The sequence below is a fragment of the Dendropsophus ebraccatus genome, chromosome 4, assembly GCF_027789765.1.
Source record: "Dendropsophus ebraccatus isolate aDenEbr1 chromosome 4, aDenEbr1.pat, whole genome shotgun sequence".
NCBI lineage: Eukaryota > Metazoa > Chordata > Amphibia > Anura > Hylidae > Dendropsophus > Dendropsophus ebraccatus.
In genome coordinates, this window is record NC_091457.1 from 118,264,006 (window position 1) to 118,289,931 (window position 25,926).

The 25,926-nt window shown below is 48.8% G+C and overlaps 1 long non-coding RNA gene across 1 annotated transcript in view; it reads right to left on the reverse strand.

Moving 5' to 3' along the window:
- Positions 1-236: 236 nt before the first annotated feature.
- The window catches only part of LOC138788724 (uncharacterized), a 153,238-nt gene continuing 127,548 nt past the window's right edge, over positions 237-25,926 (reverse strand). The window contains exons 2-3 of the long non-coding RNA XR_011362636.1: positions 13,823-14,012; positions 237-1,005 (exon numbers count right to left, since the gene is read on the reverse strand). This is a non-coding gene — a long non-coding RNA (uncharacterized lncRNA). The remainder of the gene's footprint in view (positions 1,006-13,822; positions 14,013-25,926) is intronic.

Here is a 25,926-nt window from a genome sequence, read left to right on the forward strand (position 1 = left end):
ATCTGCCTGGAGCATTCCTAATGATGAAGAGGGCGGGGATGAGGGACAGAGAGGTTGTGCCAGCCTAATGCATACACAATCTAGGCCACGCCCGTTGGGCACGGGGCTGCAAGTTTAAAAGTAGTTTTTTAGGACAATAACTGCATCACCTGCCGAACGGACCCCAGGATAGATCTTGGATTAAAAGCAGCTATCTGAAGGTACAAGCGGTTTGGGGGGGGGGGGGGGGGGGTCAGATTGTGGGTACAGAGTAGCTTTAATGATCTATCCTCTAGATAAGTCATCAGTATCTGATTAGTGAGAGTCTCACACCGAGCATCCCAACTGATCAGTCATTTTCCAGAGCCGCTACACGTAGTGATCAGATCAGGAAGCAGACAGCTCCATGTATTCTGTAGTGGCTGTGCAGGGTTACCAGCACTGCCCCTACACAATATACAGAGCTAACACCTTTCAGCTTTGTTAGTCTGTGCATACTAAAGCTGCGGCCCTGGCAGACAGCTGATCTATGAGGGTGCTGGGGGGTCAGCGTGAAACTGATCTGATATTGATGACTGAGGATAGGCAATCAATAAATTTTAACCAGAAACCACTACGGTTCTCTACCCTACAAGTCGGTTTTATATGCTTTTCAATGAGTGATAATCCGCATAAGCGCTGACTAAGACTATCAGCATGTTTGGTTAAATAAACCTCTGGTATCTGGCCCCAGAGAACCCCTTTAACTTTTTTTTTGGACAGGATTCCACCAATGTTGAGTAGATCACGCTGAATCTATTATTTTGCTGTAGAGCAGCTCTGCCTTGGAATGAAATCTAAGTAAAAGTTCTGACAGTAAATCCCTGGGGCCCTTCCCTGCAGCCCTCCTGCTTATCCTCGAAACCACAAACAGTGAGAGGCCAGCCTGCATAGCTGACATGGATTCTTCTTAATGCAGAGTCAAACCAGAGCTCAGCTCTCCCCAGCGCTGTGGTCTGCGCTATTGATTTAGGTCTTCTCTCCAAGCTGTAAAACACCCAAAACCCAGTATTAAATTGACGGTCTCAGAAAAACATTTGTACAACATAAACAGCGCCAGAACATTGCCCATAAAATAAAATATTTATGAGCGCATGAATCTAAACAGAGTGGAGCGGATTCTTTGGAAAATCTTGCCTCTTAAGAAACAATTTGTACATTGTTCAGCTCATTCAGCGGTCTGGAAAAGCTGGATGATTAACTTTGTTGGGGGTATATTGGTGGTCAGTGTGGTCATCACACCATTTTCCTGGAAAGCTGTATTGGCAGCCATATTGGTTGACATACAGACTTCTCAGAAACTGAAATAACTAATAAACAGCTTGGGGTTTAGGCTTGGTTCACATCACAATTTTGCTATCCAGCTTTCTGTGTCTGTTCTGGAATGTTTCATTTGAATGTACAGAAAAACATGGTCAACCACATTTTTGTGTATGCTACAGTGTAAAAAAAAATCCTTTTTTTTATCATGTCAATGTCATTGTAAATGTCAATTTTTTTCATGTGCATCTTTTTTTTTTTTTTCTTTTTTAGGGATACATTACAACGGAAAGCAAAATCGTGATGTGAACCTAGCCTTACACATATTTCCCACCACATATGACCCTTATTGCCCCAGTCTAATGCTCTTGAATAGAGATTAGCACAATTCAAGCACGCCTATGGCTGTTTCCATGTTTTCCCGGACTCCCTAGGGCTGCATCCAACTTCTTCACCCACTGGTATTCAAAAGTCAAACAATCGGACCGGAGCATGCTCGAGTTGCGCTCATCTTTACCCTTGAATGAAAACAGTGCCCACTAGGTGCCCACAGAATAGCGATGGTTTTGGTATATAATGATTATAGCTTTTCTATAATAACATAAGCTCGACTTACAGTCACCATGTAGAGAGCTTGTGCTTATATTCAGAAGCCAATCTGATCAATCAGGGCTGCAGTGTAATGCTAGGAGGGTGGTCAAAAGCTGCTGACTAAGACAACAAATTCCATTAGAGAAAGCTAAGCTTCAGTCACAGATCACATGCAACCAGAATGAAAAAACATGGCTGCTTTCTTCCTAAAATGTTGCCACACCTGAACATGAAATGTATCTAGTAGTGTACATCAGCTCCATTGAAGTAAATGAGACCCACCGCCTGACACCAGGCCCTGACTGGTAATCTGGGAAGGCGGGCAAATGCCCGCTGGGCTGGCCAGATTACCAGCCCGGGGGCTGCACAATGGGAAAAAAAGAAATTAAAAAATCACCGCTGCGGCCCGCTCCTGACGTGCTCCTCCAATCCAATCAATGTGGGGCCGATGCGGCCGGCCGCATCGGCCCCTCGTTGATTGCAGGAGCACGTCAGGAGAGGGCCAGCTGGGTCGAGGTGAGCGGGCTGTGGTGGCGGGAGGGGGCTGCAGTGGCGTGTCTACGCCCCGCCTGATCTCCCCCCCAAGTGCCGAGGGCCGCAGACGTGCCGCGCGTAGGTACGTCTGCAGCCACCTCCACCAGGCCCCCAGCGGTGACGTCACTTCCCTGACGCGCCGCTGAGGACCTGGAGAAGAGAGAGGAGAGGAGCTGCCGTGGACCGAAGATCCAGCCGAGGAAGAAGCTGCTGGGGATCGAGGTGAGGTGAGAATGTTTTTTTTTTTTTGTTTTTTGTTTTTTTAACCCCTTTATATGTGTCCATGCGGGGGGGGGGGGGGCTATTCTATATGGGAGGGGGAAGGCGGGGGCTATTCTATATAGGAGGGGATGCAGGGGGCTATTCTATATAGGAGGGGGATGCAGGGGGATATTCTATATAGGAGGGGATGCAGGGGGCTATTCTATATAGGAGGGGATGCAGGGGGCTATTTTATATAGGAGGGGGATGCAGGGGGCTATTCTATATAGGAGGGGGATGCAGGGGGCTATTCTATATAGGAGGGGATGCAGGGGGCTATTCTATATAGGAGGGGGATGCAGGGGGCTATTCTATATAGGAGGGGGATGCAGGGGGCTATTCTATATAGGAGGGGATGCAGGGGGGCTATTCTATATAGGAGGGGGATGCAGGGGGCTATTCTATATAGGAGGGGGATGCAGGGGGCTATTCCATATAGGAGGGGATGCAGAAGGGCTATTCTATATAGGAGGGGGATGCAGGGGGCTATTCTATATAGGAGGGGGATGCAGGGGGCTATTCTATATAGGAGGGGGATGCAGGGGGCTATTCTATATAGGAGGGGGATGCAGGGGGCTATTCTATATAGGAGGGGGATGCAGGGGGCTATTCTATATAGGAGGGGATGCAGGGGGCTATTCTATATAGGAGGGGGATGCAGGGGGCTATTCTATATAGGAGGGGATGCAGGGGGCTATTCTATATTGGGGGATGCAGGAGGCTATTCTATATGGGAGGAGGATGCAGGGGGCTATTTTATATTGGGGATTCAGGGGGGCTATTCTATATGGCGTGATGCGGGGGGGGGGGGGCTATTCTATATGGGGGATGCAGGGGGCTATTCTATATGGGGGAATGTACAGGGGGTGCTATTTTATATGGGGGGATGTACAGGAGGGGGCTATTCTATATGAGGGGATGCAGGGGGGGCTATTCTATATGGCGGGATGCTGGGGGGGGCTATTCTATATGGGGGATGCAGGGGGGGCTATTCTATATGGGGAAATGTACAGGGTAGGCTATTTTATATGGGGGATGTACAGGAGGGGGGGGGCTATTCTATATGAGGGGATGCAGGGGGCTATTCTTTATGAGGGGATGCAGGGGGGCTATTCTATATGGGGAATGCACAGGGGGGCTATTCTAAATGCGGGGATGCAGGGGGGCTATTCTATATGGGGGGATGTACAGCAGGGGGGCTATTCTATATGGAGGGATGTATAGATGAGGATGTTGCTGGAGCAAGAAGCCTAAAATGTCTGTCTGGCAGATCCTGTGGAGAGGAGTCCTGGCCAGAGAAGCCTTCATGATGGCCGGAGCCAGATGGAGAAGAAAAAGAAAAGTGGACATCTCTTCTTGAAGAGAAGACTCCTACTGTGAGTGACAGGATGTAATTGCACTATATCACTAAAGGTCCGTTTACACAGAAAGATTATCTGACAGATTATTTGCCAAAGATTTTAAGCCAAAGCCAGGAATGGATTTAAAAAGAGGAAAAATCTCAGGCTTTCCTTTATGACCTGATGTCTGTTTATAGTCTGTTTCTGGCTTTGGCTTCAAATCTTTGGCAGATAATCTTTCTGTGTAAATGGTCCCTTATAAGGTCTTCAGAACCTCAGTATCGGGTGTCAAACCCGTCCCTCCAGGTGTTGCAAAACTACAATTCCCGTCATGCTTTAGCTGTCCAGGCATGATGGGATCTGTAGTTTTGTAACAGCTGGAGGGACGGAGTGTGACACCTGTGTTCTATGGTCACTGTTCTGGGAGAATATTGGTCTTTATATAGTGGCTGTTATTTGGTGCCAGTATAGTGGTATTATCCAGTCACCGTATGCTGCGGGTAGTGGGCATGGTGTGATGGTATTACTCGTATTATTGGTAATATTAGTGTTTTATATAGTGGATTGTATTCAGTCACAGTATAGCGGTATTAGTCATTATGTGGTGGTAATGGCAATGCTCATGGTGTGGTGATATTATTTGTTACTTATATACTGGTAGTATTGGAATATTGGTGGGTTTGCTTAATAACAGTATAGCAGTAAGGTGTATAGTGTGGTGATAATATTTGCTTCCTGGTGTTATTAACTATGACGGTATTATCATGCACAGAAAATTCTTACCTATATTACCATTATATATCCTAAAATTTGTCCTGGGGCCCTACTTATACGATAGATAGATAGATAGATAGATAGATAGATAGATAGATAGATAGATAGATATCCAGTAGGAAATGTCTATCTAGCAGCTTATTATGTAGCTTTGATTACACATGAGATCACAACCAGACACGTTTTAATAATTAAAACCTTACTACTTATACCGCCATTATATGGGGTGCAGACATAGTCAGGATAAAAGGGATTTTAAAAATATAGTAACTTTTCTCCAAAAACAGCACCACCCTGTCCTCAGACTGTGTATGGTTATTACAACTTGGCTTCATTCACTTCAATGAAACTGAGCTGCAATACCTCACACAAACTGAAGAAGAGTGTGGCGCTGTTTCTGGAAGAAGGTGGCCATGTTTTTCTTCTTTAAAGGGAATCTAGGTCTAGGGCTGTAGATCTCAGCAGACAGGTGTGAGGGAGATATCACTGACAGGAACTTTAGTCCAGTGTAAACTTATATAATTGTCGCTTTCATTTCCAACTAAAGTTTCACAACAGCAGCAGCAGCAGAACCCTATATGTCCATCAGTCAAAGCAGGAAGGGGCGGGGCAGAAGGTGCTGCTGTGGCTCCACCTCTCTGACACTTCAGCTGGTAATGAAAATAATGATTATAGAGGTTTACACTGGACTAAAGATCCAGTCCCTGATCTGTACGCTGAGATCTACAGCTGTGTACCTGGTATAGAGCCACAAGTTCCCTTTAAGGGAACATTCATACCTAGTCCAATGCGGATTTGATGCTCCTGATTTAATCAGTTGAAATGAATGCATAAATATGCTGCATCAAATCCACAGCAGATTATGTTATATCATTATTTTTAGGTGCTGATGGTGGGGTTCACGTGTTTAAGGGAGTAGTGGGGACACGGCAAAATGAAGCAGAATTTGCTACAGCGCGTATTTTACACGGCCAGGGCCGATTCTGGGGTTTCAGGGGTTTGCCTCAGGCGGCCGCCCCCTGACAACCCCCCCCCCCCCCGCCGCCGTAACCGGATCACCCGCGCCGGCACCCCCCGCACCGCCCCCCCCCCCCCCGCCGTAACCGGATCACCCGCGCCTGGACGCCCCGCACTCACCTGTCCTGCAGCAGCCGTCCCGTCCTGTCCCGCTCACCGCTGTCTCCCGACCCTGCAGCCGCTCACCTGTCCTGCCGCAGCCGTCCCGTCCCACCGCTGTTCCTTTCCGCGCTCCAGTGCCGTCAGTCAGCAGCTGTCATCGCCCTCCAGAGAGTCGTGAGTGCCTGGGGTCAGCGGGGGCATCGCGGCCCCCGCTGACCACGGGCACTCACGACTCGCTGGAGGGCGATAACAGCTGCTGACTGACGGCGCGGGACAGCGGTAAGCGTTGGCGGCGGGACCGGACGGCTGCGGCAGGACAGGTGAGCGGCTGCAGGCGCAGGGCTGCTGTCTGCCGCCCCCTGCAGGGGCGCAGAATCTGCCGTCTGAGGCGGAATACTCATTCCGCCTCATGGCAGAAACGGCCCTGTACACGGCTATCCATGATATGGTGTGTGGGCTGCTGGGGTCTGACTGCCAGGGCTGATTTTAAGTCCCAGTCCGGCCCTGCCTGACACCATCAATGATCAGGCGAGTAGCTGTTTTTTTTAGAAGATAGTAGTCGTGTTCTCTAATCCTTTAGAGATTCGAATATAAGCTATTGAACAAGTCGGGTGTCTGTCCCTTATTCAAAGTCCCTGCATTAAATAGATAAAGAATAAGAGGGAAGGTGCCTAAAACGTAACTTTTAATTATGATGATTAATAAACACCAACAATTAGTGTACCCATCACCTAGTTACAAATTTTAAAATAGTTGGTTGGAAAGTCGCATATCCGGAGTGCGGACTCAACCACCAATAGATGTATTTAAATCATGTGGAGGCTAGAAATGCCCCAGCTATAATGCGTTAGCGTTGTATTCTCCCAACGCGTTTCTGCCACTGGTTGTCGCGGCGTCATCAGGGGAGTATGTCCGCGCCAATGCCACAGTGGTGGAGATTAGCGCTTGTAAAAAGTTCAAGCATACCCAAAAATAAGGGTCCGTAGCTATGTGTAAGCTATACACCTAAATACATACAAGGTATGCAAATGACGGGCTAAACAGTGTGCATAAGATCATGCTATTGCCGCACAGCGGCTACTCACTGGCCCTTGTCTAAGACCAAACGGGGTGCGGTACACGGGAAGCATGTGTGCTCCCGGACCCCAGGGTGACTGTATTTAGTGGCTGCAATGGCAGCACTACAGCAAAAATTGTTTCCCTAGTGCGGTCTCCGGATACAGAAATAAGTCAGCGTCTCCTTTAGAGATTCGCTGCTGATCCAGTGCCATTCATCCTTATGAGAACACGTACTCGCAGCTGGATTAACATGTAACTCACATACTCACATACTCCCGCTGTGAGTATGTGAGTTAAAGTGACACTGTCACCCCCTTTGTGCATTCTGACATCTCTACACAGGTGTAAAGGGTAAATTTAGCGGTTTTCATACCTTATTTTATATCATACATCATGGTGCTTGTTCAAGTAAAAAGTGATCTTTTATCAACTGCAGATTGTGTTTAGTGGGAGGGGCCTCACAGCAATAGCGCCACTTAGCCCCTCCCACAACGCCACAGTTGCCCCCCCCCTCGCCGGCCATTGGAACAGGCTGGCCGAAAGGTCTAGACCCCACCCCCTTTTCGCCGCCAACCAATGGGTGGGGTCTAGACCTTTCGGCCAGCCTGTTCCAATGGCCGGCGAGGGGGGGGGGGGCAACTGTGGCGTTGTGGGCGGGGCTAAGTGGCGCTATTGCTGTGAGGCCACGCCCACTTAACACAATCTGCTGTTGATAAAAGATCACTTTTTACTTGAACAAGCACCATGACGTATGATATGAAATGAGATATGAAAAATGCTAAATTTACCTTTTACACCTGTGTAGAGAATGCACAAAGGGGGTGACAGTGTCACTTTAAACCCCCGCAGCTGTGCACCATGGCTGCATGTGAGGCTCCCGACACCGGTCCCGCTCAGCCAATTACTGCATGGCAGCACTGATTGGCTGAGCGGGACCGGAGCTGGGAGCCTCACATGCAGCCGGGGCGCCGAGCTGATAATATATGCTCCCGGTGGCGTGCTGCGGGCTTTGGGGGGTTAACTCACATACTCACAGCGCGATGTTAATCCTGCTGTGAGTATGTGTTCTCATAGGGATGAATGGCACTGGATCTGCAGCGGATTTCGCTTCAAATTCCTAGCGTGAAATCCGCTGCGGGTCCGTTACATGTGAAGGGAATGTGTCATCTAGTTTTGTTTCTTTTACCAACTACTGCCAGATACTGAAACATGCCATTTTTTCTAATCTGATATGATCTTCTGTTTGTATATTTAGCAAACTTAGCAAACAAAAGACTGGAGGGGACTCTATTTACTTATATTGGAGAGATTTGTGCACATGCTATGTGACCATTGCAGAGAAGGGGTGCTTCTATTCACCTATTGTGCTGTAGAACAGAAAGCGTAAAGGGAATCTCTCAGATGCAATTCACATTCCAAGCTGCTGACGCTGTTAGATCATGGGGACACATGAAACCTTTCAGATAGCTAGCTTTCTTTCAAGAATGTAGAGAAATGCCTCTATTCTCTGATACAGCATTTAGAAACATGAATTACAGCTAACAGATTCCCTTTATTATGAAAAACTGCAAGATTTTACAACAATTTCAAACTAGATAAATAAATGGTAAATTATAAAAAAAATAGCCAAATATTCTTTCAAAAAATATAATTTATTTTAAAGTTGAAAGTTAAGACAGATAACACATTCCCTTTAGGGTGTACAGCATTAGCACATATTAACCCCATGTCGTGTATATATATACACTCACCGGCCACTTTATTAGGTACACCATGCTAGTAACGGGTTGGACCCCCTTTTGCCTTCAGAACGGCCTCAATTCTTCGTGGCATAGATTCAACAAGGTCCTGGAAGCATTCCTCAGAGATTTTGGTCCATATTGACATGATGGCATCACACAGTTGCCGCAGATTTGTCGGCTGCACATCCATGATGCGAATCTCCCGTTCCACCACATCCCAAAGATGCTCTATTGGATTGAGATCTGGTGACTGTGGAGGCCATTGGAGTACAGTGAACTCATTGTCATGTTCAAGAAACCAGTCTGAGATGATTCTAGCTTTATGACATGGCGCATTATCCTGCTGAAAGTAGCCATCAGATGTTGGGTACATTGTGGTCATAAAGGGATGGACATGGTCAGCAACAATACTCAGATAGGCTGTGGCGTTGCAACGATGCTCAATTGGTACCAAGGGGCCCAAAGAGTGCCAAGAAAATATTCCCCACACCATGACACTACCACCACCAGCAGCCTGAACCGTTGATACAAGGCAGGATGGATCCATGCTTTCATGTTGTTGACGCCAAATTCTGGCCCTACCATCCGAATGTCGCAGCAGAAATCGAGACTCATCAGACCAGGCAACGTTTTTCCAATCTTCTACTGTCCAATTTCGATGAGCTTGTGCAAATTGTATCTTCAGTTTCCTGTTCTTAGCTGAAAGGAGTGGCACCCGGTGTGGTCTTCTGCTGCTGTAGCCCATCTGCCTCAAAGTTCGACGTACTGTGCGTTCAGAGATGCTCTTCTGCCTACCTTGGTTGTAACAGTTGGCTATTTGAGTCACTGTTGCCTTTCTATCAGCTCGAACCAGTCTGCCAATTCTCCTCTGAGCTCTGGCATCAAAAAGGCATTTCCGCCCACAGAACTGCCGCTCACTGGATGTTTTTTCTTTTTCGGACCATTCTCTGTAAACCCTAGAGATGGTTGTGCATGAAAATCCCAGTAGATCAGCAGTTTCTGAAATACTCAGACCAGCCCTTCTGGCACCAACAACCATGCCACGTTCAAAGGCACTCAAATCACCTTTCTTCCCCATACTGATGCTCGGTTTGAACTGCAGGAGATTGTCTTGACCATGCCTACATGCCTAAATGCACTGAGTTGCCGCCATGTGATTGGCTGATTAGAAATTAAGTGGTAACATGCAGTTTGACAGGTGTACCTAATAAAGTGGCCGGTGAGTGTATATATATATATATATATATATATATATATATACCAGAGCCCACAGCGACTACAAGAGCATCTTTATCATTGGAGGACCACCTCTTAATCTATGGATTATATGGTTAGCTTATAGATTTCAGTAGGAAATGTGTAATACATAATTTCTCCTGAGGTGGAGCTGCAATAAAATGAAACACTTCTTCAGACAGGAAGCGATTGCTGAAAGTGGACAAACTATATTTACCATAGACGTAGAAACCGTCGCGCTCCTGTATGTCCTACACCTCTATTTTGGCTGCCATAAGACAGCTTATAAATGAACTTGTCATATTAGACTTTTGGTTAAAAGATTAATTTTTCCTCTGATTAACTTCAAAGGAAGCCATTAAACAGTTTTTTTTTCCCTCCTGAACGCACGCTCATTACACCATCATTTTAAGTAATTAAATCAGAATAAGTGGTTCTACAAATCTATTTTAATGCATCGTCTAATTAAATGTGACCCAGACTGTGAACTATAATCATTAGTTACATGAACTGTGTAATGTTGTGCGGACTGCTTTAATCATTTATATGCTGTGTAATCGACTGACTTACATTGCTCGATGTTTTGTACATACCTGGAAATGAAAATTAGCAAAATCAACCAACCCACGGTGTTACTCACATTAAATTATTGTATTAGTACCAATATTATTGAAATATAAATGGATCCCGCTAAAAGGAGGATTTCCATGAAATTATATGAACATACATTTTTGGAATATTGTAACTCTCTCTCTGGTACCATCTATTGAAGGTAAAATTCCTACAAGTAAATGCTCGGCCTTAACTGGGGAATTATAGCCAAGCCCGACTCTCCCCCAGAAGGAAGAGTTATCTATCTGTAGGGAGCCGATTTGGAGTTCTTACACCCACTGGTGTAGCTACCATAGAGGCAGGTTAGGCAGCTGTAATGGGGCCTGTGCAGGAGGGGGGGCCCCGGGGGAGAGGGTAATTGGTGCCCTGCTCTACCAGTCCCTCTTGTGGCTCTGTGGATTCTGCCTCTGGCCCCACTCAAGTTTAACAATTATTTAAAGGGAATCTGTCAGCTAGAATTTGCACTTCAAACTGCTAATACTGTTAAAAAGTTGTGAAGACAATGAGACTTTTATGCCATATTGTAGAATGCCTTTATTTCCTGGTGCCAAGTGTCTAAGAGGCTCAAGTGTCAAAAAAGCTGAAGGCTGGAATGGCTTTGGCTCCGGCTCCCCCTCCCATCCCTGTTCCTGCATGATTGACAGTCATCATTTCCAGATTTTGCACCTGCACACAATTTGTATGCACGGAGCAGAACAAGATTTGGAAACAGTGCTCAGTTTCCAGTTGACACAATCAAGCAGGGACAGGGATGGGAAGAGGGATGAGGGGGTGTTACAGCCCTCAGTACTTTAGCAGCTGCTGATAGCTCCCTATTGGGGATGGGGCACTGAGGATGAAGGTGTGTCTGTTATTTTGATCTTTGGCGCTGTTCCCGTGCTGTGAATTCTTCTTCCCAGTAAGCAGTTAGGAGAACTGGGAGCAAGGCTACTGTCTCTGAGCACTGATCCATCCGGCCCTGGCTGGCCCCCTCCATTGATAATCATTAGGGGGGGGGGGGGGGCACCATGCATGGGTGGGGCTATGGCCCGCGTCAGCCCACCTCTTCTAATAATTATCAATGGAGGGGGCTGTCCGCGGGCGGGACAGAACAGTGCTCGAAACCTGTATGTCTCCATGCATAACTGTATGTCATCATGTATCCCGGTTAGAGGTGCCCAAGTATGTACTAGAGCAGGGGTGGGGAACCTTTTCCATGTCGAGGGCCGGTCGGGCATTTATAAAATCATTCGAGGGCCGCATACCGTGCGCAGCAGGGTAGCGTGGGTTTGCAGCACCCGGGGCAAGGCAAAGTATTGTTCCCCTAATGCCCCTGCTATTGTAGTTAACCCTCTGTGATGCCCCTTAAACCTGATGTGAATCCTTAGTGATACCCTGTAGCCTGAGTTAACCCCCCAGTCATGTCCCTGGTGGCCTAATTACCCCCCCCCCACACACCCAATGATGCCTCTAGTAGGCCTAGTTAATCCCCCCAGTTATGTCCCTGCTAGCCTAGTTAAGCCCCTCTGTGATGTCCGTGGTAGCTTAGTTTAGCCCCTCAGTCATGTCCCTGGTAGCCTAGATAACCCCCCAGTCATGTCCCTGGTAGCCTAGTCAGCCCCCCGTCATGTCCCTGGTAGCATAGTTAACCCCCCAGTCATGTCCCTGGTAGCCTAGTTAAGCCCCTCAGTCATGTCCCTGGTGGCCTTCTTAACCCCCTCAGTCATGTCCCTGGTGGCCTAGTTAACCCCTCAGTCATGTCCCTGGTGGCCTAGTTAACCCCCCAGTCATGTCCCTGGTGGCCTCGTTAACCCCCCAGTCATGTCCCTGGTGGCCTAGTTAACCCCCCAGTCATGTCCCTGGTGGCCTTCTTAACCCCCCAGTCAGGTCCCTGGTGGCCTAGTTAACCCCCCAGTCAGGTCCCTGGTGGCCTAGTTAACCCCTCAGTCATGTCCCTGGTGGCCTTCTTAACCTCCCAGTCAGGTCCCCGGTGGACTTCTTAACCCCCCAGTCAGGTCCCTGCTGACCTTCTTAACCCCCTCAGTCATGTCCCTGGTGGCCTAGTTAACCCCCCAGTCAGGTCCCTGGTGGCCTTCTTAACCTCCCAGTCAGGTCCCTGGTGGCCTTCTTAACCTCCCAGTCAGGTCCCTGGTGGCCTTCTTAACCCCCCAGTCAGGTCACCGGTGGCCTTCTTAACCCCCCAGTCAGGTCCCCGGTGGCCTTCTTAACCCCCCAGTCATGTCCCTGGTGGCCTTCTTAACCCCCCAGTCAGGTCCCTGGTGGCCTAGTTAACCCCCCAGTCATGTCCCTGGTGGCCTTCTTAACCCCCCAGTCAGGTCCCTGGTGGCCTTCTTAACCCCCTCAGTCATGTCCCTGGTGGCCTAGTTAACCCCCCAGTCAGGTCCCTGGTGGCCTTCTTAACCTCCCAGTCAGGTCCCTGGTGACCCCCCCAGTCAGGTCCCCGGTGGCCTTCTTAACCCCCCAGTCAGGTCCCTGGTGGCCTTCTTAACCCCCCATCCCCCCCAGTCATGTCCCTGGTGGCCTAGTTAATCCCCAGTGCCTGCCCCAAATAAAAAAAAAAATAAACATCCCACTCACCTTTCCTCCGCTCCCACGCTATCCAGGTCCTCTTCTCCCTCCTCTCTTCTGTGCCGGTCTTCACCTGCAGGCGGCGCGCAGTGAAATGACGTCATCGCGCGGCCCGCAGGAGTCACAAGACGTGCGCCGCTCTGTTGGGGAAGGAGCCGGCACAGACACAGGAAGATGCTGTGTATGCCGGCTCCTGCCTCACCACCGCGGCGCACATGACAGGAGAGCCGCAAACCGCAGAAGACGTGTGCCGCTCTGGAGGAGAAGGAGCCGGCATACACAGCGTCCTCCTGTGTCTGGTAACTGTCACAGACACAGGAGGAAGCTGTGAATGCCGACTCCTTCTCCTCCAGAGCAGCGCATGTCACAGGGGTGCCGCGGGCCGCATCCGGAGGTGTCAGGGGCCGGATGCGGCCCGCGGGCCGGAGGTTCCCCACCCCTGTACTAGAGTCTTCTTTCAAGTGTACCACTTCCAATAAATGAATGAATGAGCTGAGTTGCTTTGTGTAGAACAAACGCATTGGGGATTACTTTGGGGTCAAAGGGGCCACCATTCTCGTCACTATTGGGCATCCCAGTGGTTAGTGCCAAGCAATTAGCTAGTTAGCCTCAATCCCAGGGATCATTTTCCATCTTGGGATAACCCCTTTAAATAAGAGGAGATATCCCTGAAAAGGGGACATAATAACAGATGAGCACAACACTGACCACGATTGGGCAGCCATTGGAAATGTCAAGGTTTATGAATCTTTGGAAAGAAATGGCAGCTAGGTTTTTGTGGGAATGATTGATATGGTCTTTCCACCATATCTATGGACAACATGCCATTCTTAACATTCTTCCATAACAGTGTTTGCAACTTCTCCATCTTCAACCACTCAACTTTCTTCTGACAAGTCTAGTAGGAAAAAAAAATATTATAAGTGAGAGTAGAAAGACACTGGTCGGCTTCACGGCCGTCATGGTTGAGTTATTGCTGCGTTGCTCTGAAGAATAAACAATACTTTGCTGGGAAAGGAAGAAAAAAAAAAAAACTTGAATGTTGTCAATTTCTGCACAAGAATAGATTTCTTTGTTTTCCAGAGACGCTAAATGTTTTAATTCTAGATGGATTATGTCAATGCCAAGGCTTCTTTATTCTGCTTAGTTTTATTGCTCAAGAATGTTTGTGAGATCTTTTGTTACACGCTCCTCAGATATACGTCGCCTGTCTCTGCCAAGTCACTGCTGTGACCGTACAATGATTTCATGTCTCAGTTGTGTCGCCATAGCAACCACAATGGAGCTTTCTTTGTTAGGAGGAGATAAGCAGAGCTGGCGGGAAGGTAAGTAGTCAGTGTTTGGAGCTAGGAGAACCCACAACCACCTCTGATTGCTTTATAAAGTCTCAGGATGAGGAATTTAAACTTTTTTCTTTCTTCTCCCATTACTGTTGCTGTTTGTAGATGCCACTTGGGTAATCCTATTGCATTTGTATCCATGTTGCTTTTAATGACTTTCTTGGGAGCTGTATGCATGTGTACACAGTGAGCTCCCCCTAGTGACGGCTGTAGGCATACAAAATATTATTCTGTTACTGTCAGAAATTAAATGCATAATTTTGGCAAGGGAAACAATGCAGACTATTGAGACTTGGCCCTTTAAGTCACTGGTGGAAGAAATTCAATGCCCTATCTCCAACAACATTTAGTAGATTAAATTGGAAGAATAAGGGGACAAAAAAAATCTTTAAAATAATATACAAATCAGATCATAACCTGTTTTACCAGCCTTATACTGCAATAATACAATATAACATAGAAAGTGTAACAGTGGTCCCCGGCTGTGGCTCTTCAGCTGTTGAACAACTACAAACCCCTGTCATAAAACTTATATGGCTAAAGAAAGGTCATGGTCGGGAAAATCAATATTAGAACTGAAATAGTTAATTTCACATCCTGGCAGCTCTTGTCCGGCCATTCCCCCCTGGATTAGATAAGTTAAATGCTAAAATTAGCTGCTAATAAGGGTAATGTAATTTCACCATCCTTCATCTAACCACAGCTGGGTATTAAGTGTTGTCGGTACTAGTCTTATAAATAATCTACTATCCACAGAGAACGATTAAGATGCTACAGATTAAATCCACATGGAACGTAAAGATACCGCACAAATTGAGTTTGTACCTGATTAAAATATAGAAGTTGTAATTGACTTGTCTAGCAAAGGGGCAAGGGTCATATTAGAAGAATATCTAATGATGACTTTGGCATCTTAAGATAAGTGAAATACTTATTAAGGTCTCTTGGTATACTAGGAGCCAGGAACATGCAGAGGATGTTGCCAAGGTGGAAGGATAATTCATATATGGGTCACACACATAAAAAAGATGCATATTCGCTATATAGCCTTTGCCCTTTTAAAATGCGTAAAAGGGTACTTCAGCAAAAAAAAAGTGTTGTTTTTTTTTTTTTTTAAATCAACTGGTTGTCAGGAAGTGCCAGAGATCTGTAATTTACTTCTATTCAAAAATATGAAGTCTTCCTGTACTTATCAGCTGCTGTTTTCCTGTAGGAAGTGGTGTGATATTTCCAGTCTAACACAGTGCTCTCAGCTGACACCTCTGTTCAGAGCAGTAGTAAATCCCCATAGAAAACCTCTCTTGCTCTCCAGACTGGAAAGAATAACACTTCCTGCTGGACATACAGCCGCTGATAAGTACTGGAAGAGTTGAGATTTTTTTAATAGAAGGAATTTACAAATCTCTGGCACCAGTTGATTTGAAAGAAAAAATTTTTGCTGCACCACTCCTTTAAATGAGTTGCCCTGAGATGAAATACCAGACGTAGCTGCTACCTGAGACAAGCACAGTACTATCATGGGTGCAGTATTAAATGAGGTACTTAAGTGTCCAAACTATTTGCTACTAAATAAACACTAAGGCCGGGTTCATATGAAGCAAGCAGTGGTGTAGCAATAGGGATCGCAGAGGTCGCCATGGCGACCAGTCCCGACCTGTCACTCTGCAGTTCTCCCAAATCATCTGTGATAAAGGCAGCCGGTTCAATCGACTTTTCTCTCCCTACGCAATTGCTGATACAACTGAATAGACTGTTGACAGGAGCCCCATGCTCCCTCTCCTGCCTCTGGGATTCCTGCTCTGTGTAATACAGACTGAGCGATTCATTCGGATCTCACTTCTGCGGATTCGCAGCGAGATCAGCTGCGTATCCAGTACCATTGATGCCTATGTTAGCACATACTCGCAGCAGGATTGACATCCCGCTGTGAGTATGTGCTTTAACCCCCTGGCGCCCACAGCCCCTCCGCTTGCATCAGCCCCGCCAGCGGCATCCTCTATCCCCACCCCCATCATCCGCCCGCATCCTCCATCCCGGCACCGCCGCCCACATCCTCCATCCTCCCCGCTGCCCGCATCCTCCATCTTCCCCGCCGCTTGCACCCTCCATCATCCCTGCTGCCCGCATCCTCCATCATCCCTGCCGCCCGCATACTGCAGCCCGCCGCCGAGAGCATACATTACCTTCTCGGTGGCACGGCTTCAGTAAGGCTCCCGGCTCCGGTCCCGCTCAGCCAATCAGCGCACGGCAACACTGATTGGCTGAGCGGGACCGGGAGCCTCACTGCCGCGCCGAGGAGCAGGTAATGTATGCCCTCGGCGGCGGCTACAGGATGCGGGTGGCGGTGCTGATGGGGGGGCCGGAATGGAGGATGCGGGCGGCGGTGCTGATGGGGGGCCGGGATGGAGGATGCGGGCTGCGGGAGGAGGTGCCGGGATGGAGGATGCGGGTGGCGGGGAGGATGGAGGATGCGGGTGGCGGGGATGATGGGGGCGGGGTTAGAGGATGCCGCTGGCGGGGCTGATGCAAGCGGCGGGGCTGTGGGCGCCAGGGGGTTAAAGCACATACTCACAGCAGGATGTCAATCCCGCTGTGAGTATGTGCTAACATAGGCATCAATGGTACTGGATCCACAGCTGATCTCGCTGCGAATCCGCAGAAGTGAGATCCGCTGCGGATCCGGTAGGTGTGAAGGCACCCTTAATACTTTAGGAGCTGCCTATAAAGAGGAAACCTTACTACAGCTTCAAAGTATGTGTCTAAATCCAAAAAGACTTTTCCCTGGTCCCCCCCCCTCCCTCCTCTCTCTCATTCACTGCTCATTATCAGGAAATCTCGACTCTTTTACATCAGTCGGGCCCTGTCTGTTCTATGGAGAGGGGAGGAGCGAGATTAGTCACCAGCAGAGAGCAGAGAACAAAGCATTACACAGCGGGACTTGTGTGAAAGCCAGGGACGTAACTAGGAATGGCTGTGCCTAATAGAAAACTTTTTATGGGCCCCTCCTTCACGACTGACCACTAAGCCGACAAGTGTAGCCATAACTGCGCTTGTCTGGAGTGCTTTCCGTTAAAGGGACATTTGCAGAACCTGAGCGGCCTACTTGGCCACCTGGTGCTGCAAACAATGATAGTTAAGGGGGCTCAGTGTATTGCAGGAGTGGGCCATGGGGCCCCTTGATGCAGTGGGCTCCATAGCAGCCGCTATGGCTGCTATTGTGGTAGTTATGTCCCTGGTTAAAGTCGGTATTCAGAGAGGTCAGTGCTGACTTCAGAGGAGATATCCCGGTGATGTAGCTGTAAATTAACTCTTTGTTGTCCTGTTTTGGTGCCTCATCTCCCTCCACCCCTCCCCTCTCCATAAGAGAACCATGAAGACAGGGGGAAGAGCTTCAAACTGCTTTTTCATGATAAAAATGCATTTTTCAGCTAATAAACCACATTACAAAGTTTCTTAAAATCACCTGTACTATTGATTTCTGCAAAAAAAAAAAAAAATTAAACGACAGTGACACTTTAACCTCTTAAGGACATAGGACATACCGGTACGTCCTATGTCCTCACTTGCACTTCAAAGCGGGGCCGCGCGGCGGCCCCGCTTTGAAGTGCCGCGATCCCGGGTGCCGCGTGTAGCCCGGGACCGCCGCTATTAGCGGGCACGGACTGATCGCCGTGCCCGCTAATTAGCTAATCGGAGGCAGCTGTCAAAGTTGACAGCTGCCTCCGATTACCGGAGGCAACGTTTCCCTGGTGTCTAGTGGGGGAGATCGCTCCTCCGGGACCTTGTCACAGTGTATATACTAGAAGTCCCCCAGGGGGGCTTCTAGTATATGTGTAAAAAAAAAAAAAAAAGTGTTGTTAATAGTAAAAAGCCCCCTCCCCTAATAAAAGTCTGAATCACCCCCCTTTTCCCAGGTTTTAAATAAAAGTAAACAAATAAATAAATAAATAAACATGTTTGCTATCGCCGCGTGCATAATCGCCCGAACTATTAATTAATCACATTCCTGATCTCGTACGGTAAACAGCGTCAGCGCAAAAAAATCCCAAAGTGCAAAATTGCGCATTTTTGGTCGCATCAAATCCAGAAAAAATTTAATAAAAAGCGATCAAAAAGACGTATATGGGCAATCAAGGTACCGATAGAAAGATCACATCATGGCGCAAAAACTGACACCTCGCACAGCCCCATAGACCAATATAAGTTATACATGTTATATATCGTTTTAATCGTAACGACTTGAGGAACATGCATAACAAGTCAGTTTTACCCCAGGGTGAATGGCGTAGAAACACATTTCCCCCAAATAAAAGAAATGCGTTTTTTTTTTCAATTTCACCACACTTCGAATTTTTTTCTGGTTTCGCAGTGTACTTTATGCAAAAATTCAGCCTGTAATTGCAAAGTACAATTAGTGACGCAAAAAATACGGGGTCATGTGGGTTTCTAGGTGGAAAAATGCAAGTGCTATGACCTTTTAAACACAAGGAGGAAAAACCGAAAACGTAAAAACGAAAATGGGCCATGTCCTTAAAGGGTTAAAATCCCACGCCTCTTCACCTCAGCTGACAGCCTCTATCTCCTCACTGCTTAGTATCTAAGTTCAGGACCCTGCAGACACAATGAGGCTCCATGACCCTTTCCTGCTACATGATGCTTCTTCCTGCGACAAACATCATCTGATTTCTCACCTGTTACTGCACCCTGATGCCTGCACAAAATGTGTATATATGTATACTGTATGTTATATACATGGTGTATGTGTGATAATTAGTGATGATCGAGTACTAAAATGCTCCAGTGCTCGTTACTCAAGACGAATATTTCCCGATACTTGGGTGCTCGTTTCGAGTAACAAACCCCATTGAAGTCAATGGGAAACTCAAGCATTTTTGCAGGGGATCCAGGTTCGGTAGGGGGAAGGTCGTGTGAAAACCTGTCAATCTCAGAAAATGATGGAAACACCACGGGACATTGCATCCCCCTTAACCCTTTGGGTGCCATACTGAACAATCTGGCCCCTAGGGGGTCAAGCAAGGTTCCCCACTTAACCCCTTGGGGGCTAGACTGATGTCAGACTGCACCCATACCAGCAAGGAAGGGGTTAAATGACCCCTGCAGTGCAGGGCAGGAGGGAGAGATTTCTACTCACCCTTCCCTGGTCTTGTCTCTTCTGTCTTCTTTTTCTATCTTCTCTCTTCGCCGCTCCCCGACACAATGAACTTAGTGTGTCGGGGACCAACTCTTTATATGTCCGCTCAGCCAATCAGCTGGGAGGACATATAAATCTAAATGTTTCTTCTAATTTTGTTATTGTGATAAAAAAAAATTGCATAATTAGAAGAAACATTTGCTGTTTTAATTAAAGTAAAGTATTAATTAAGTATTAAATTAAACTGTATTATCGGCAATAGGAATTGCCGCCATTAATAGAGCTCCCTTTAATAGTTAATATTTAATTCATAAAGCACATTTTCGTTCTAATAAAGCTATTTTCGTTGTTCAATAGCATAATTAAAGCGAATCCATGCTTTTTCAATTAAATATACTGTATATATATATATATATATATATATATATACACACACACATTTATTTATATATTTATTTTTTTATTAACTGTATATTTAATTGCAAAAGCATTGATTTGTTTTTTGTTTTTTTTGTTTTTTTTTTTATTCAAAAGCAAAATTTATTACAAACGTATGCATACATGGGAATCATACAGGATGGATAACGGGATGAGGAAAAGAGAAGCCTGTTCAGTGACGTCCAACACAAGCTGTATCTGAACAATCCAGGCATTAAAGTCCGTTACCTCTCAGAGCAGGGTGGTGCTGAAAACAAGTACTCGATTTCCAACGGAGCATACCAAACACAGCAAGAGAACAGTACTAACAAATGGGTTTGACAGGGCATTGATTCGTTTTAATTGAGCTATTGAAAAACGAAAATATCTTTTTTAGAACAAAAAATTGATTTATTAATTAAATATTAACTATTACTGGGTGCAGTATTATTGTTGGAAATTACCCAGGGAGCATAAACTTTATTAAAACAGCTAAACAATTGTTTAGCTGTTTTATCGAACTCAAATCTTTCGAATAGTGCAGCATATGCTCGTACCATTGAGTACCCTAATACTCGAACCAGTACCAAGCTAGGACGAGCATGCTCGCTCATCACTAGTGATAATGTAAGGTATGCTGTATACATGGTGTCTGTATGATACATGTATACTGTATGTTATTGTAACGCCTGGAATAGTGGATCCACTGGACCGGCACCAGCGATGGCACAAACCTCACCAGGGAGCGGAGTCTAAGGGGCCGCTGGTTTTCACCAGAGCCCGCCGCAAAGCGGGATGGACTTGCTGCGGCAGACGACCCCCAGGTCGCTACCCCTGGCTTGGTTGCTGGTGACGGCAGGCGAGGCGTGACAGGAGCAGGTACTGACAGTGGCGTGTAAGCGTACCGCAGGTGACAGGCTGAACAAAGGAACAGCAGAGAGACGGGAAGTAGGAACCAGGGACTAGGAGTAGGGACTGGGTAGCGGACAGGAGTCAGGAACAAGGACTAGGGACCAGGTAGCGGACAGGTATCAGGAACAACAGGGAGCTGGGCCAAACGCTATGGGAAGCATGTAGAGGCTCCAACACAGGGGACAGGGCATGCTGGGATTTATAGGGAGTGATTGGGTGCAACTACCAATTAGGGGCGGACTGGCCCTTTAAATCTGAGACAGCCGGCGCGCGCGCGCCCTAGGAGGCGGGGACGCGCGCGCCGGCCGGCACAGACGGAAGGAGGAGCGGGACGAGGCGAGGCGCCCCCCGGGGCCGAACAGACCGCAGCGCCGGGTCCCTGCACCAGGACCCCGGCAGCTGCCTGAGCTGGATGGCGGTTGCGGCGGCGTCCCGGAGCACGGGACGCCGCCGCGGCCATGACAGTACCACCCCCCTTTGGCCTCCCCCTCTTTCTTGCCTGCAGGAACCCCTTGATGAGATCTTTATCCAGGATGTTAGCCTCGGGTTCCCAGGACCTCTCCTCCGGACCAAATCCTCTCCAGTCCACCAGGAAGAAACGTCTCCCTCTGACAGTTTTCATGGCCAGAATATCTTTAACAACGTAGACGTCGTCTGAGACGGCTTGTGGAATAGAGAACGGGGACTGATCGGAGAACCGGTTGAGGACCACAGGCTTCAAGAGGGAGACATGGAAGGCGTTCGGAATCCTCATAGTAGGGGGCAGGTGGAGTTTGTAGGTGACAGGGTTTATGCGTTTCAGCACCGAAAAAGGACCAAGGAATCGGGGACCCAACTTGTAGCTGGGAATCTTGAGTCGAACATATTTGGCCGAGAGCCAGACTTTGTCACCTGGACGAAAATTTGTGGCAGGTCTCCTCTTCTTATCAGCCTGGTCCTTCATGCGTTCTGAGGCTTTGAGTAAGGACTGTCGAGTTTGTTCCCAGATCGACTGCAGGTCAGATAACAGCTCCTCCACGGCTGGGACCCCAGAGGATGGAGAGAGAGGCAGAGGAGGACGAGGATGATGCCCGTAGACCACATAGAAAGGAGACTTGCCTGTGGAACTCGAGTCCAGATGGTTATAGGAGAATTCCGCCCATGGAAGGAGGTCGGACCAGTTGTCTTGGCGGCTGGACACAAAATGCCGTAGGTAGTTACCCAGGATCTGATTGATTCTCTCCACTTGCCCGTTAGACTGGGGATGGTAGGCTGATGAGAAGTCCAGCTTTACTTGGAGCTGCGAGCAGAGGGCACGCCAAAACTTAGAGACAAATTGAGAGCCTCGGTCGGACACAATGTGAAGAGGAAGTCCATGCAGGCGGAAGATGTGTCGGAAGAACAACTGAGCCAGACGAGGAGCAGAGGGTAGGCCAGGAAGAGCCACGAAGTGAGCCATTTTAGAGAAGCGGTCCGTCACCACCCAAATAACAGTATTGCCCGCAGATGGTGGTAGGTCGGTGATGAAATCCATCCCAATGTGGTGCCAGGGATGGTCCGGGACTGGCAAGGGCAAAAGTAGGCCGGCAGGTCTTTGACGGGGAGACTTATTCCTGGCACAGACTGCACAGGAAGCCACAAAATCCTTGACATCCTGGAGGAGATTGGGCCACCAGTAGTGACGGGAGATCAATTGCCCAGTCTTTTGAGTTCCTGGATGCCCGGCCACCAAAGAGGAATGCCCCCACTTCAAGATGCGTTTACGGAGCGAGGGGCGCACATAAGTCTTCCCGGGGGGCAGTCTCTGCAGAGCAGAAGTAGCAACTGGTACTAGGCGGTCGGGAGGTATTATGTGACGAGGAGATTCCTCTTGCCCCATGACATCGGATGCTCGGGATAATGCATCGGCCTTTAGGTTCCTCTCGGCTGGACGAAAATGGATGGTAAAGTTGAACCGAGAGAAGAAGAGAGACCACCTGGCCTGCCGGGGATTGAGGCGTTGAGCCGACTGGAGGTAGAGGAGGTTCTTGTGGTCCGTGTAGATGTTAACGGGGTGTTTAGCCCCCTCTAGTAGATGACGCCACTCCTCCAGTGCCAACTTAATGGCCAGGAATTCACGGTCCCCAATAGTATAGTTCCTCTCGGCAGGGGAGAAAGTCCTAGAAAAGAACCCGCAGGTTCTGGTCTTGCCTGCTGTGTCCCTTTGCGAGAGAACGGCTCCTGCGCCCACAGAAGAAGCATCGACCTCGAGAGAAAACGGCTTGGAGACATCCGGGCGGACTAGGGCAGGAGCAGAGGCAAAGGCAGACTTGAGGCTATTGAAGGCTTGTTCGGCCTCTGGAGGCCAACGTCTGGGGTCCGCCTTCTTTTTAGTGAGAGCCACGATGGGTGCGACCAGGGTAGAAAAGTGAGGGATGAATTGCCGATAATAGTTGGCGAATCCAAGGAAACGCTGGATTGCTCTAAGTCCCACAGGGCGTGGCCATTGGAGGACAGCTGAGAGCTTGGCCGGATCCATTTGTAGACCCTGGTCGGAGACGATATAGCCAAGAAATGGAAGACTGCGCTGATGGAAAACACACTTCTCAAGCTTGGCGTATAAATGGTTGGCCCGTAGTCTTCGGAGGACCTGACGCACTTGTGCCACATGAGTCTGCTGATCCGGGGAGAAGACCAAAATGTCGTCCAAATAGACAATGACGCAGACATAGAGGAGGTCTCGGAAGATGTCGTTCACGAATTCCTGGAAGACCGCTGGGGCATTACATAGGCCGAATGGCATGACCAGGTATTCGTAGTGCCCATCTCTGGTGTTGAAAGCGGTCTTCCATTCGTCTCCTTTACGAATACGGATCAAGTTATACGCTCCCCTGAGATCCAGCTTGGAGAAGATCCTAGCTCCACGAAGACGGTCGAATAGTTCAGGAATAAGTGGAAGAGGATAGCGGTTCTTAACAGTCACCTTATTCAAGCCCCGGTAGTCTATGCATGGGCGAAGGGAACCGTCCTTCTTCTGGACAAAGAAGAATCCTGCGCCAGCGGGAGACGTGGATTTACGAATGAAGCCCTTTTGTAAGTTCTCCCGGATGTAGGAGGACATGGCTTCAGTCTCGGGCACAGAGAGAGGGTATACCCGACCACGTGGAGGAGATGCCCCGGGAAGGTCTATAGGGCAATCATAGGCCCGATGAGGTGGTAAAGAGTCCGCCTCCTTGGCCGAGAAAACATCACCGAAATCTTGGTAGTCCTCTGGTAGACCGGCTAGAGGCTTGACATAAGCAGGAGACCTCGTAGAGCACTTGGGTTGAGGAGATCTCAGACACCGGTTATGACAGTCCTGGCCCCAGCTGAGAACCTCCCCAGTTCTCCAGTCCAGCTTAGGGGTATGAAATTGCAGCCAAGGAAGGCCCAGCAGGATGTTAGAGGAGGAATGGCTTAAGACATAGAAGGAGATCCTCTCCTGATGTAAGGCGCCCACCCGGAGGGCTAGGGGTGCCGTCTGGCAGTGCACAGTTTCGGTAAGAATCTCCCCCGTAACCGAAGAGATAGACCGGGGTTGGGCTAGCTGGATCACGGGTAGCCGCCATCTTTGGACCAAAGAAGCAGAGATGAAACTGCCAGCAGAGCCAGAGTCGATGAGGGCAGAAGTCTGGAAAACTTGCCCTGAAGGTGTCTGGATGGAGACGGGTATAGTCAACCTTGGAGAGGTGGCATTCACACCTAGGGAGGCCTCTCCCACCGGACCTAGGTGCGAGCGTTTCCCGGACGCTGAGGACGTTGGGGACATCTCTGCCGGTAGTGATCTGCACCACCGCAATAGAGACAGAGATTCAGCTCCATGCGGCGGGCTCTCTCGTCAGTCGTCAGGCGAGCTCGTTCCACCTGCATAGGGACTTCTGGAGGCGACTGGAGTATGGGAGCAACGGGACTCTGGAACACCGGTGCCAGCCGAGGAAGGCGACGGGGCAGGCTCAGTCGTCGTTCCTGCCGGACCTCCTCCTCTCTCTCGGAAAACCGGTTGTCGACTCTGGTAGCCAGTAAGATAAGATCGTTTAGAGAAGGAGGAAGATCGCGGGCGGAGAGTATGTCTTTCACTCGGCTGGATAGACCCTTCTTGAAGGTGGCTATTAGGGCGGCCTCGTTCCAGTCCAATTCAGCTGCCAGGGTGCGGAACTGGATGGCGTAGTCACCGACAGAGGAGCTCCCTTGAGAGAGGTTGAGTAGAGCAGTCTCGGCTGAGGTGGCACTGGCAGGTTCCTCAAAGACGGAGCGAAACTCGGCCAGGAAGGCCCGGAGATTGGCAGCAACAGGATCATCACGGTCCCACAGTGGCGTGGACCAGGCCAGAGCTCTACCCTCCAATAGGCTGATGATAAAGGCCACTTTAGAGCGCTCGGTGGGAAACTGACTACTTAACAGTTCAATATGCATTGTGCATTGAGTCAGGAATCCCCTGCACAACTTGGGATCGCCTCCATATTTATACGGGAGGGCCAATCGAAGTCCCGAGGTGGTTGCAGGTGGTGGTGGGCACTGGCCTGTAGTATGCTGCTGTAGGGCGGCAGTCAATTGCTGGATTTGCTGCGACTGCTGCTGGATCTGTTGAGCCTGTTGAGCGACCACTCTGGCGACGTCACGGAGATCAGGCACCTCGCCGGGATCCATGGTTGGAGCCTACTGTAACGCCTGGAATAGTGGATCCACTGGACCGGCACCAGCGATGGCACAAACCTCACCAGGGAGCGGAGTCTAAGGGGCCGCTGGTTTTCACCAGAGCCCGCCGCAAAGCGGGATGGACTTGCTGCGGCAGACGACCCCCAGGTCGCTACCCCTGGCTTGGTTGCTGGTGACGGCAGGCGAGGCGTGACAGGAGCAGGTACTGACAGTGGCGTGTAAGCGTACCGCAGGTGACAGACTGAACACAGGAACAGCAGAGAGACGGGAAGCAGGAACCAGGGACTAGGAGTAGGGACTGGGTAGCGGACAGGAGTCAGGAACAAGTACTAGGGACC